General features: G+C 39.6%; 1 long non-coding RNA gene across 1 annotated transcript; it reads left to right on the forward strand.

The window, feature by feature from the left end:
- The first annotated feature begins 10,104 nt into the window (after nt 1–10,104).
- LOC119883322 lies at nt 10,105–14,704 on the forward strand. Its single transcript, XR_005440619.1, has 4 exons — nt 10,105–11,145; nt 12,560–12,735; nt 13,170–13,289; nt 14,257–14,704. It is a non-coding gene; the product is annotated as an uncharacterized LOC119883322 (long non-coding RNA).
- Nucleotides 14,705–15,135: the final 431 nt, after the last annotated feature.

Genomic DNA, 15,135 nt, shown 5'->3' on the forward strand with positions numbered 1-15,135 from the left:
CTGGAAATATCCCCATTTTTTCCCTTTTCGGGTATTATGTTCCCAGTTTTGATCTCAGATGTCTGGTCACTTTATATCGTATTCTATTACTGGTAATACTGTTCTATATTATCTATACTATATTGTATTACTATGAATATTAAAATACGCCGAACCAGGGGCGTTTTTAGGATCTTGAAACATTGGGGGCTAAGCCCAGTCCATAAAACTTCATATCTTCACATAAGAATTGACCCCCATCCCAAAGTTAAGTCTGTAAAGCAGTAAAGCAACAGTAAACATCCCCTACTTATATGGCACAACAAAACTCAGAACAACACTATTAACTGTCTCATTTTGATGTTGCTAATTTGTAATGTCATTTGTCTAATAATAATATAAGAACAAAACTGCGACCATATGAACATGGCGGTCTGGGGGTAGTCCCCCAGAAAATTGTGAGTGTTGAACATTTAATTTCCTGCATTCTGGTGTTTTTCTGCACCGATTTCTACCTTTTCTGCATCAATTTATTCTGGAAATTATTTATGTAAAGGGACGCACAAAATTTAAGAACATTTTGATATTTTATGACCTTGTAACTGATTATTTATTCCCATCTTAAATGTGCAATTGTACTACTTTGCCTTGGCCAGGACGCTCTTGGAAAAATAGTTTTTCTGATTTAATAAAGTTATAATAAAGCAATTTAAAATCTAAAACTGTAACAGAATATAATGCAGAGCATCTCTCAGGCATTCTGGGTGGCTTTCAGATATGTTTCTCCTGTAGATCAACTTTTAATATAATCACTGCTGAATCAACACACACACAGGGCTGACTGATTGAGGTAACCTCTTTAAATGTGCACGTGGCACCGTTTTACGTCATCAATAATAAATTAAATCATTTTAATTCAGTTATAAACTCCTGGACTTTAATAGCTCCTGTGTTTCAGCAGGTTTTCTGCTCATGTTCAAAGTTCTGCACATTCAGAATCTAACTGGGTTCTCTGACATTTCCAGAATAAAGGATATTTTGAGAGGTCAAACAGGATAAATCATAATAAACTTTGCAATCAATCCGTGGTCCACCTGTACAGTGTGGAAGGGATCCATACCACGGATTCTGCAACCCGTTGCACCACTACTGCCGATGGTAGTGTGGGGATTTAATTCTTGCATGTTTTGTTGTGCAGGATCACAGCCCCTATGTGTCCACATGAGGAAAGGTCAAGAAAGGCTATCAGAGTAAAAATGGACTGTCTATTGCATTAGACTAGGCAACTTGATGAGTTTGTTTTTTTAAGTAGCCCATTAAAATATTCCTGCAAATGCAGCGAAGAAACTGATTATCTGTAATTTAGCTATTTCTACAATTATTTTCCTTTTCCGTGTTTATAAGATCACTTTAAAATATCACTTTTGCTGCCCAGCCAACTTTTGTTACCTGTGCCTTTTATTATGGATATGTAGCCAACCAAACCACTTGTTTTGCTGTAGCACAGGCTGCCAATACAATCGGATTATTCCTGAAGCATCTAAATAATCTGCACAATGCAAAGAATTATTGTGGCAGTAACAGGAGAGCAGCTCGTTGTTGAAGCAGGTAAACCTACATACAGAAGCTTTGTGTTATGCTAAAACCAAACAGAACTATTTTATCCACCATATTCTCTCTCTCTCTCACTTTCTGTGCATCTGAAAAATAAATAACAGCTGGTAGCTGCTGAGTGAAAGATTAGTTTCACCTGCGACATTCTGTTTATGGACATTAAATAGTAACCAATGTGTATTAAAGAAAATAAAGAGGCTAATGTCTAAAGCGATGCTCTGTTCAACAACAGGACACTTTGAATATATCTCAATCAATGCAGTGATCGTCTGACATAGATGTTACAGTGTGTAGTCTTCATTTGCTCTGCAGAGACTAAAGAGCCTTTAATGCGCTGTTAAAGGAAAGTGAAAGTGTTTCACTTGCTGGCTTGTGAAAGAGCGACGTAGGGTGCTTTCCAACAGGCCACCAGTGCTATGGTGTGCGCTCACTAGATTTCAGTTGTATTAGTAGAACATAAAGCCTTAAACTGAAAAGGTGTTTGCCAGATTTTCTAAATGTTTGCATCTGCCCAGCTCTGTGATTGTGACAAGCGCCGACCAGCGCTTTACTGCGTAACTGCGCGCACACAGCCTGGATGACAGCTCATTTCGGTTAATGAAGCAAAATGCAGATTACAGACTGGTTAAGTTATAAAGGTATGAATGAAAAATGTAGTGAAATTAAGAGTAGTCCTACATTAGATGTACCCACCCCTGCTGCAGACATCATCACTGCTGCCTTCAGCTAGAAGCAACTTCTTTTACTCCCTCAACATTATGTCGGCTACAGTGATTGTGAGTGATTGACTGGTCACTTAGTAAACCGCCTCCTATATGAGCCAGCTCCGAAATCGCATAGGCAATGCGAAATAAAACTTTACATTAGGAAAGGGGGGGGGCAAGAAGTTACAAAAGGACGCATCAACATGTAAGGCAAGTGCAGCATATGTTAGCCTAGAGATCCCTTCAGGTTTATAAGTCTTTCTGGAGCCAGAGATTGAATCTTTTCTGAGTTTTATTTACTGTTTTTGTTTTCACTGTGTGCTTGTGTGCTAGTTTGCAATCACTACTTTTGCGTTGTGTTTAACCGATACCTTAGTTACCTTTGAAAAGGACCCTTGTTGCTCGCTTGCCTTTTGTGAGTTGTTTTCTGTTTCTGTATTGAGCGTTAAGAGACACTTTTTGTTAATCTTGTAAGTAAATACCCTTTGCTTTGCAAATGTACTCCTGTTTCCTCGTTTTCTTCTGCTCTGGAACGGTTAATACATTAATAACACTCCTCCCCCGGGGCTTCTATCTGAGGTTCGTAACAGCCAGCAAGAGAGATGGCTTGAATATGACTTTAATGATTTAACGTGGAGAGGATCTGAATGGCAAGGAGCTCTCGATTTTGCTTCGTCCAGTAATATACTGTCTATGAACACGACACGCCCCCTCAGACAAACCGCTCTGCACTGACGTATTTATTTTAACCCTCTTCCTAAACCTAACCAAGTCGTTTTGGTGCTTAAACTTAACCAAACTGCGACCGTTTAGAGGACGTAACGTCCTGCATGTGATGTCATCCAGAGGCGAAGCTGATTACGGACCTTCAAAATAAAAGCGCAAAACCCAATAGTTGACACCTCTTACTTTTGTGTGTGTGTGTGTGTGTGTGTGTGTGTGTATTGTGTCAAAACATTACTAACGTGCAGTGGATGCTGGTGCCAACAGGAAGTAGCCCTGTAGTAGTATTTTTATTGGTCCAAAGCTGGCTTCACTGCTTTTTATTCAAATCAGCAGGGTGGCTTTGTCCATTAATATACTGTCTATGGTCTGTACTTGTGTTCTTGTGAAACGTCATCATTTGTGGCCCAAGTACTGTCCCAATCCACAAGTTTGCATTTTGGCAAGTATATCCAGCTGCAGCCCGCAGGCCTGACAGAAGTTGAACTTCCAAATACGGTTTGTCCCAGAAGACTCACGCACAAAACGTGATGACAATAATCTTGACTCACTTACACTATAGATCCTAATGCAAACAGTTTTATTCTTTAGAAGCCAACAACAGAACTTCAAATACACTTCTGAGAATTTATTTATTTATTTATTTTTTTGGCGATAAATCAACTGTGTAGATTTCGAATATCAGCAGTTTTAAAAATCGATGGCAAATTGAAAATGTGTTCAAACTTTTCAGAGTTGAGAAGCTCCAACACAATGGAGTTAACCCTACAGCAGCGCACATCAGCCTTACGGCATCCTAGCAGATAGGGTTAATTGGTCGACGTGCATACAATCAGTACCTTTAGGCACACCCCCTGTGTAGTTAGGGTAAGAGTAATATGCTATGTTTTCAGTGGTGTGTAAAGACCTTACATAATGAACCCTTATGTTTTTATTACCTTAGAATGAGCCATTTATATCTACATAACGGCGGGCATCCCCTTCTGTGGAGGTTGCAGTATCTTGTTGCCATGTTTCTACGATAACTGACAACAGACAAACAGCGCTATAGAGCGCGTTTCGTCATCACGGCGTTCTTCTTCTCCTTGTATAATTCTGGCAGTGTAGACACCGTCACCACAATAAATGCGTCCGTAGAAGAGGAAATAATACTAATATACAGTCTGTGAGTAGTCCTCTGGTTTATTAGAAGTAAGAAGAGAGGTAAAATTTGGACAAATGAACAAGCACACGTGTTATTTAGTACAAGTGCTGACAGCCTTTGGATTTTTATACCATGAAACGAGGAGTCGGGACAGATGCAGACAGCAGAAATCATGGATATAATCTGTGGATTTTCTCAGATGGAAAACACAAAACTCCAGGGTTAAATACCTCACCCAAATGTTGGGTTAAAAAAACTTAGTGAGACAATTAGCTGATCAGTAATTGGCAATAAAACTAACATTAGCTTAGACATGGAGGCATCAGCCAGCTAAACATTTACTGCTCTAGTAGAAAAAACATGTAGTTGGATTAATTTCATGTTCTCCAGCGCTGTGCTTTGGCTTGTTGTGTAAAATATGTAGTTGGATTAATTTCATGTAGTGACTCTGTTTTGGTTTTGTTGGTTATGTTCCTGAGACAATCAGCTGATCACTTTTGGCAATAAAACTTAGCTTCCAGCATCTAAGCTCAGATCAGCCAGCTAAACTTTTACTGCCCTGGTGGAAAAAAAAAATGTTGCTGGATTGTAATTTAATGTAGTAAATCTGCAGCGCTCTGTTATGGTCATGCTACATGGACAGAAATGTGCCATTACCTTCCAGAGACAAATGGCTGAATATTATTGGCAATAAAACGGTAACAGCAGGGAAGCTCAGATCAGCAGCTAAACTTCTGTTGAATGCTGCTTTGGTAGAAAATATGTATTTATTTTACTGCTAAGTCACACATAATATGACCGTGTGCCTATCAAGTGACCAGTAATGAATACTCTCCGAATTTGCATTAAAAAACGTGTTTGATATTGCTTCGCCACTCTGTACACATGTGTAATTTGTACTTTCACATGCTAATTGGCCATTTAAAGATGTTTTTACTAAACCGTTTTACTAAAAGCTGAAATTACAGCTGTCAGTACTACTTCGTGTTTCTGTTTTTATTTTAGAAAATAAAAAAAAACATTTTGGTAAAATTTGCAGATTGCTTATCTAATTAAACAAAGTGAGGAACCTTGATCCTCGCCAGCCACTGCCTTTTTAAACCTCATGTATTATGTGATTTATAATGGACTGTGGTGCAGAAACAGTGAGGCTTACATTTTCCTGTTATCTGTCAGTGGCCATACTTGATGCACTAGATGTGACAGTTTCTGAGATGTGATGCCATTTTCTTTGGTATGTTAGTTGTATGTTTGTTACGTCCAGATGAGCCAACCCTCCTAAGTTGTAAAATACTGTATACTGCACTTAATTTCTTGATGTGGCTATTTATTAATGAACAAGTAACAATAATATTCATAAAAACATTTGTTTTATTGAGTAATTAAGTAAATATAATTTCCTCACAGAGGACATCTTAGCTATACAACTCGCTTGGATAGGGGAGCGGGGGGGGGGGTGACCTTGTTGTCACTTATCTTAGTTAACAACTCTTTTTATTTATTTATTTTTTATGCGTGGGCCGTGCGGCCGAGATAAACGTCATCACGTTTTGTGCGCGGTGGCTTCTGGGACAAACCATATACGGACGTTCAACTTCTGTCAACTTCCGTCACGTTTGTCTGCAGGCTGCAGCTGGACCTTTCTCCATTTTGGCAAGAATGGTTAAAATTCCCGGAACTGTTCTTGACACGCCCATTATACCAAGGATGCATCGGTTGGTAACTTGTGTGAAGCTGACAGCAAAGATATCCCAGCAGTATGTAGCTACAGTACCGGAGTCTGCAGTTTCAGGGCCGCAATCCTAGGACCGGAACTGCATTTCTAGGACCCATTGTTTACTTTGATACTGCTAGCCAGCCAGCTAGCTGTGTTACTCTTGACAGTCCCCCCGAAAACCAATTACCCTTACCACAACCATCACCTAGTGTGTGCCTAAACTTATTGATTTATATGCATGTCGACCCAATATTATATAGCTGCAGTACCAGGGGATACAAAACATTTTGAGTTTGAACTCGCCCCTGGTCTTGTAAAACTTCAGAAAAAAACAAACAAATGGTGCGGAGGGGGACTGTCTTTACTTTATTATTATTAATATTATATTAGACATTACACTGTTAGTGTACAGTATAGTTGTGGTCACAGTATTTGCAGGCCGTCTCTGTGCTTGGGGTATTGCGCAATACCAGCAAGAACGCTAGATCTCAAACCGTCAGCAGAGTTTTGTATGCTTGTGACATTGCAAGTTCAAAAACGTTTTTGCTACGTTTTGTCGGCGCTGAACTCGCCCCTGATGCAGGTCAGTGCTTGGGAAAAAATAGGTGCCAGTTGGGTTTAAGCTCTGCATGACTAGTCTAAGTTTTCATCCTTGGTTCAAACCTATAAAGACTGCATTTCCTGTTAAAGAGGATAAACCAACATGAAGACCAGAGAGCTGTCTATGGGAGAAAAGCAAGCCATTGTCAAGCTGAGAAAAGAAGGAAAATCAACCAGAGCCATTGGACAAACATTGGGCATAACAAGCACAACAATTTGGAATGTCCTGAAAAAGAAAGAGAAACTACTGGTGTACTGAGCAACAGACGTCGAACAGGTCGGCCAAGGAAAATATTAGTTGATGCAGGGTACCCCCAGGATTCTCAAGGTTAAATTTAAGACTTTTTAAGACCTTTTTTAATACCAATACCTAGGATGAAATTTAATACCAACTTCACTACCGTATAATGAAAAATCTGTATGAATTTTAATGCCAGAGATAGTTATTTACGAAGTTACATGTATTTAATAAAACATTTTATTATAATACATTAATATTTAACACACTATAGCTTTTTGGGGTGTGTTTGTACTTTAATACAAATCAAGGATGTCAGTTTGTGTTGAAAAGTGGTGGGGACATAGGGATTCGAATTAGGGGTGTGACAATACACTTAGCTCACATGCACGATTTACAATATTGGGTTCATGAGAACAAGACAAGATGATATTTTAACACTATTTTGATGAAATATTCAATGCTGAAATATATAAATGGGGGTCTGGGTGTCCCCTAGAATATTTTGAGAACTGAACACTTAATTTCCTGCATTCTGGAGAGATATAATTGTCTTTATTTATATACAGGTGCTGGTCATATAATTAGAATATAATCAAAAAGTTGATTTATTTCAGTAATTCCATTCAAAAAGTGAAACTTGGATATTATATTCATTCATTACACAGAGACTGATATATTTCAAATTCAGTATCTCCAAAAATTTGAATATTACTTAAGACCAATACAAAAAAAGGATTTTTAGAAATGTTGGCCAACTGAAAAGACTGAACATGAAAAGTATGAGCATGTACAGCACTCAATACTTAGTTGGGGCTCCTTTTGCCTGAATTACTGCAGCAATGCAGCGTGGCATGGAGTCGATCAGTCTGTGGCACTGCTCAGGTGTTATGAGAGCCCAAGTTGCTCTGATAGTGGCCTTCAGCTCTTCTGCATTGTTGGGTCTGGCGTATCGCATCTTCCTCTTCACAATACCCCATAGATTTTCTATAGGGTTAAGGTCAGGCGAGTTTGCTGGCCAATTAAGAACAGGGATACCATGGTCCTTAAACCAGGTACTGGTAGCTTTGGCACTGTGTGCAGGTGCCAAGTCCTGTTAGAAAATGAAATCTGCATCTCCATAAAGTTGGTCAGCAGCAGGAAGCATGAAGTGCTCTAAAACTTTCTGGTAGACGGCTGCGTTGACCTTGGACCTCAGAAAACACAGTGGACCAACACCAGCAGATGACATGGCACCCCAAACCATCACTGACTGTGGAAACTTTCCACTGGACTTCAAGCAACATGGATTCTGTGCCTCTCCTCTCTTCCTCCAGACCTCCAGACAATCCACTGTTCGAAGAAGACTCAGAGAGCAGAAATACAGAGGCCACACCACAAAATGCAAACCACTCATCAGCAGGAAGAATCAGAAGGCCAGATTGAAATTTGCAAAGAAGCACAGAGATGAGCCGCAAAAGTTCTGGAACACAATCTTATTGATTTATGAGACCAAGATTAATCTCTACCAAAGTGATGGAAAGGCCAAAGTGTGGAGAAAGAAAGAAACTGCTTATGATCCGAAGCATGGTGGAGGTAATCTCATGGCTTGGGCGTGCATGGCTGCTTCTGGAACAGGCTCATTATTTACTGATGATATAACTGATGATGGTAGCAGCAGAATGAATTCGGAAGTGGACAGAAACATTTTGTCGGGAGGAAGTTTCTCATGCAGCAGGTCAATGACCCAAAGCACACTGCCAACAAAACAAAGGACTTCATCAGGGGAAAAAGTGGAAAGTTTTAGACTGGCCAAGTCAATCATCTGACCTTAACCCAACAGAGCTACATTTCACCTCCTTAAGAGGAGACTGAAGGAAGAAACATCCCAAAACAAACAAGAACTGAAATAAGTTGTGGTAAAAGCCTGGAATAGCATCACAAATGAACAGTTGGTGATGTCGATGGGTCGCAGGCTTGAGGCAGTTATTGCAAGCAAGGGTTATGCCACCAAATATTAAATGTTATTTACTTTTTCCCAGGGTGGTGTAGTGGTTGGCACTGTTGCCTCCCAGCAAGAAGGTTGTGGCTTCAAACCCCAGTTGCTCTTGTGTGAACTTTGAATGTTCTCCCCATGTGTGGGTTCTCTCTGGGTGCTCCAGCTTCCTCCCACCATCCAAAGACATGCAGGCTAAGTTGTCTCTAAAATTGTCCCTAGGGGTGAGTAGTTATGTGTCCAGGGTGTACCCTGCCTTTTGCCTGATGTAAGCTGGGATTGGCTCCAGACCCTGTATGCCGGATAAGCGGTTGACGATGGATAGTTGTTCCATTACTTTTGCTCACCTAAGAATGCTGTGGTCTAAAAAAATGTTTAACACATCTAGATGTGAATACCAGGAAATAAAAGCTGAAATTCTGAACTCTTGTCTCATACTCATCTTTTGATCTTAAACCCAAATGTCCTCAGTGAACAACAAAAACAAAGGAATTTGCCTTACTGTTCCAATACTTTTGTAAGGGACTGTATATTTCAATTGCATTGCATGTTTTCTTATTGTGTATTGTTTCATTTGTTATTTAACATTTGTTGTTGCAAGTTGTTTTTCAGAATATTTTTAACAAAAGCTTTCAAAAAGAGACATTCAGACTCTGACCTGTCCCCAGCATCCCCAGTGTAAATGACGCCCATCTGTCAACATATTTAAATGTCCCGCCCCATCCAGGCTGTGATTGGTCGGTTCACACAAGTGACATTGACGAGCTACATTCAGCACACGGCTGCTTGAAAGGCACCCGAGGTTCTCCCTCGTCTCTGCCGACAGAGTTTAGCAGGCAGGCGAGAACGGGAACAGGTGAGCGTTACGTGGCGCCCAGATAACCTGATATGCAGAGGGCAGAGGAGAGGACAGGTGTTGTGCCGCATTCTGCCTGCCTGCCGAGAATTGCATGCACCTCGCGGGTGATAACGGTCATTTATGCTGAGATAAGAGGTGGATGAAAATGTCGACAGGTAGCCTTCAAAATTTGATCTGCCGAATTATGCATCCACTTCTTTAGGTACTTTTCAGACACTTTGCTGTGCTCATTTATCAAACGGCGTTATCGCCACATATAGGCTAGGCTGAATGTCAAGGAATGGTAGGCTAGCTACTTCTACTAAGTGTATTAAAATATTAAAGACTCTAAACGTTCATAAAATATATACTTTGATCATTTATCAACCCCACAAAGAATATTATAGCGTTTAAAAGCAGTAGCCAGCTTTTGGAGATGCATGCAATTCTCGGCAGGCAGGCAGAACTCGGCATAACACCGGCAGCTTGGGAGAAGTCCCGGTACGCCATAGAGTAAAATGTCGAGGTGCCGGTATTGCGTACCGGGGCGTTCTGGCTCACTTCAAGCACTGCGCAGGTAGAATGTGTCCGACTTGACGTCGCTGTTGTCATATCCGCTCCTGCAGCTCACATCAAGTCGGCGAAAGTCCGCTGCAGTTATCTCAGATGCACCTATTGTAATTGGTAGCCTAATATGCAAAACCCAATTGACTATAGCAGAAGACAGTTAGACTGGAAAATTTAACTCCCATATTCACTTTCCTTTTAGCTGTTTTGTTCTCAATCTAGATGTTCTACTGTTTTCAATATAGTCGTTATCTTTTTTTGCAGGGAGTTGATGGTCAGTGAGTTTGTCAGACATTTTTTGATACAATGAGTTTTTGCTGCAGGAGACAAGGTTAGAGTCAAGTTAGGCCAAACTGAAAAAGCATTGTAAACATAAAACATTTATTAATACAGCTTTAGCATAAAATAATGTTGTTTGTAGAAATGTAAGAGAGGACTTTTCATTTCATTTAATACACATGTTTTATAACAACTCTTCTGTGAAGTGTGTACTGTAGTTGTTTTTATCTAGCCTACTATTTGATAGTGTTCATTATTGGTGTGATGTGTATGTCCTAGGCCACTAGAGGGCAGCAAGTACACCTATAATTTTATGCGGCTGTATGAAATACAGTCTGATTTATACACAGTCAGTGGATTACCTGCAGTAGATGGCGGTCAGTGTGTCCCCAGTATGGAGAAACTGCTTTTAACAGGGTCAGCAAGTCCATGCTAAATGAGCCTATCACAGCCAGGTAAATCTCTCTGTATTCATACCCTAGCTTTCAAATCTGGTGTCTGTGGCGACATTACCTGTCGCAGCAGAATGATGCGTTTTATGTCAACCAGCAATTATTGGTTTGGTGGTTTGCCAGAGCTGGGTGGGGGAGTTATGTAGGAAAAACCTAAGAAGCCTCCCAAGAAAATGCTTCTGATGCTTCAGATAAGAAACTCTCAGAAGATGAATTACAGTCAAAAAAGAAAGCAGTTAACGGTGAGGACAAACACAAATAACTAGAGAGAAGAGAAGGGACTGAGGGAGGACCTGAATGTCGCATCTTGGACAGGTTGGTACTATTTAAATATTTGGAATAGACTAGTTATTACATTTACTGTACCTAAATAATGAATTTTTTTCTTGGAACTTTGGAAATTTCAATCCCGGGGTCAGGCTCACCTGTAGGCATGATTATGATTACATCATAATCACGTGTTGGCAGTGTTTGTGTAATTACTCTCACTGCCAAAAGGGGAAACACAAGTTTCACAGTGCAGGTTTAAAATCTGGAGATTCCAAAAGTCTGCTGAACCAGTGAAAAGATGTTGTGGAAAATTGTCAGTAGAGTTTAATTAATCTTTATAATTAATTGATAGTCTGTCTATATATATCTAATTATCCACAAACCAAAAGTATAATTAACAATGCTTGTTATGCTGTGTGATGATTCTGGTCTGTCCTGTACCAGAGGGGTTGCTGTGATAAGGGACATACCGGACAAACTTTCCAATTATAGAAAGCATTTCACTTTTCATTATGCTATGCTAAGTCAGTTAACTCTTGAATTAAACTTGGAGAACACCAACAATAAGATAACAAAAAAGAACAAACTTGTCAAGTAAGTTTTAGTTATTCAACCCAAAATCACAAATTATCCTTAAAGAGCTTTATAATATGTGCAGCACACCATGCACTTCTACCCTCAGTTAATAAACAACTACAGTGAGGGCTTGTGAAACTTTAAAACTAGCTCAACATAATTGCGTAGTTTCTCAAATCTGCCCCTCAGATGCCCAAAGCACCACACTACTGTGAAGTAGATCCTTATGGAGGCCAAAGTAATTAACATCTATAGACTAAAACAACAGCATGAAAGATGCAAGCAGGCATAACATTAATTATCCAACAGTTTACTGGCCAGGTGTTTATTTAGTGAGGCATTTTACCACGTTTGCCTGTAGTAAAGACAAATGAACACGCCGTGTTATTTTGGCATGCTATTTAAAACAAAACCTCAACACACATACAGAGATAAGTGATTGAAAAGGCACCAGAATGGGAAAACTGTAGGTTGGAGCATAAATTAATGAGAGAACTGTAAAGTGAGGAATAGAAATGTGTTCATGGAGTGTCTTTATCGTGAGATGTAGAGTAACTACAAAGGGCTACTGTATATGCGATTATGTCTCCTTTGCATTAATGCCCCAAAAGGAATCATTTGACCATGCAGCTTTCAGTGTGCACAAACTGTGCCAATTACATTTGCAGTGATAATATTTGAAATTGGACATTTATCTTAACGTGAATCCCAGGCTCAGGATATATACAGTATGTTCAGCCACTGGGTGAGCTAACTGTTACCTCAAAAAGTGGATGCTTAAGAGGGACATGATAATATATACTAATAATATTTTGTTCTTTTTTAGTTTCCTGTAGATTTACCTTTTAATTTCAGATTCCTAATCTTGCCCATTCCCTGTCAGCTCTGCTGCTAACTGACACAGCCATCAAATACCACAGCCTCGTTAGAGCATCTGTGAAACAACTTCCAACACAGAGGCAGCTGAACATATGCCACTTTCAACATGATGGAAAGGAAACAGAATGGGAATTACTTCTCCGAACTGACGGTTTGGGAGAGATACAGTATGTCTAAAAGGTACACTGTGATGTAAAATATGGAATGTAATCCTTTTATACTATTAGCAATTGAATTTCAGTAGCCAAACACATGTCTGCTATAATCATAAACCCTCATTTGGAAATAGAGTCTTGTTATCACTTTCAAGGTTTCTTTGCTTCATTTGTTTGCAAACTGGAGGTACAAAAATTTCCTTGTGAAAATGAGAACTTCCCAAAGCATACTTTTCCATCCGTAAAAATTTTGAATATACTCTTCTCTGAGGTGTGCAGGTTAAACATCCCAAACTCTTCTCTCTGAGACTGTTTGAGATCATTCCCAGTGAATACTGAGGACAATGCAAACTATGCTGTTGCTGTTGCTGTGACCCTGAAAGCTGACGTCAGTAATCAAAGTGAAATCAGCAAGAATATTTTCTGTCAACTAAGTTCATTTAACTTGAATGGTTTCAGAATGACCTTCCTGTGGAGGGCAACTGAAGTCCATCCATCCATCCATCCATCGTCAACCGCTTATCCTGTGTACAGGTACACCCTGGACAGGTCGCCAGTCCATCGCAGGGGGCAACTGAAGTAAGTAAAGTAAACAAATTTGAATTAAAAACATACTAATCATGTTGAAGCAATTTGTAAATGCACAAAGACATGACAAATGAAATCTTCATGTCCGGGTTCATATGAAAATGGATACATTAACATTGACGTGGAACAACCCCTGCACCACAATTTGATTGCTAAATACACATCAAATAGACAAACCGTACATATATGACTACTACCTGTATTTACTGACAGAGCCTGCACACTCTCACTCTCTTCACAGACAGTGCAGATATATTATTTACTTATCATGTTTCTGTACATGCACACCAAGACAGTGTCAAACTGATGTGACGTGCATTTCCAAGTGAGTAATGCTTCAATATTACCACTCCACTTCAGAGTCCTAGCCAGTGCTCAAGTTAAATTGCAGAAATTGGGTTGAAAATGGCTATCCCTCCTCTAGTGATCCGTGGAATGGGCTCTGGCCTGGTCCATCACATTTTACAGCTAATTTCATGTGGTGAAATGAGAGATGCAAATATGTTTGTGGTTTCATGCATGAACCAAGATTTACGACCAGGGCCCTCATAGGTCTCTTAACACATCAGCTCCCATCCATCATGTGACAAATCCCTCGTATTAGCGCCTCCCTTTAAGTCACTCAGCAGCTATTAGGTGCATGAGAGGAGCCTGAGCATCCTCTCCTGTATAGCCTACATTGCGTCATGCTTTTACACTTTCACACTGACTGCCACCTAAATCATTTTACACATGAGACTGCCTCGCCCCATTTATGCCTAAACAACCTGCTGAAGAATAGATGTTGAGGCTACTGTAAATTCACTTAGAGTACAGATTTTCACCATAGATATAGTGAAGTCATTCGAGATTAAGACAATATAATTATTGCACAAGGAATAGTTTGTCATTTTGTGAAGTATGCTTAGTTGCCGTCTTGCAGAGAGTTATAAGATTGATACCACTCTAATGTCTGTAGGTAAATATGAATCTACCAGCAGCCAGTAAGTTGGAAACAGATGAACTGGATTCATGTTGCTGTGGATTGTATTTCCTATGCTTCTGCCTTAGAGGTTATTTGTCTGTAAGTTATGTGTAAATCATTATCAAACACTTGCACTTTTAATGCATGTTACGTTAGAAACTGTTCTATTGTTCTGCTCAAACGTGCTCTGCTAGCTAGCAGTTACAGCAATAACAATAATAATCATTTCCTTTGTGACTTTTAGCTGTTATGGCAGTTGAGCTGTGCTTTTCATACAGTAGGCTACAGTGCATGCTTTATGCTTTGGTAGGAAATGTGTATTTGCGTAGTTATGTATACATACCTTCTATATCAATATGTTAATGTTTAGGTACTGATTTATGTTCTTATGTCTGTAATGTTTCAGTTTTACAAAAAAAACAACAAAAAATAAAAGAGGAAACAACTTTAGTAAAATACAAGAAAAGCCAAGTCTTGTGTGCTTATTGAAGGACTTTTGAGTGTTAACTGGCTGTCTAGCTTTGCACCAGAGAATGCATTGCAAGGGCAGCACACAGGTAGTCGCAGAAAAAAGAAAATCCTCACACCCCATTTGTGAGCTGTTCCTTGTCATCTGTCATCCACAGGGCTGTCTGCTAAGCACAGGAAACAGAAATGATTTGGACACGACTCATAATTATGGGTCTTAGAATTTTAATCTTTCGTACTTTTGTCACGTGACATCTACCTAGACTCAGTAGAGAAACATAATGATTCGTTCATGACTTATAAATATGGGTCTTTCCGGGTTTGTTAATTTCCCGCATGACAGCTAAATTTGGAGCATGTATTGGAGCAAAATAATTTTTAAGCACTTTAGGGACATAAAAATAA

This window comes from Micropterus salmoides, unplaced genomic scaffold (genome assembly GCF_014851395.1).
Source record: "Micropterus salmoides isolate LMB-PRFRI ecotype aquatic unplaced genomic scaffold, ASM1485139v1 Ms_hic_scaffold_3, whole genome shotgun sequence".
NCBI classification, from domain to species: domain Eukaryota; kingdom Metazoa; phylum Chordata; class Actinopteri; order Centrarchiformes; family Centrarchidae; genus Micropterus; species Micropterus salmoides.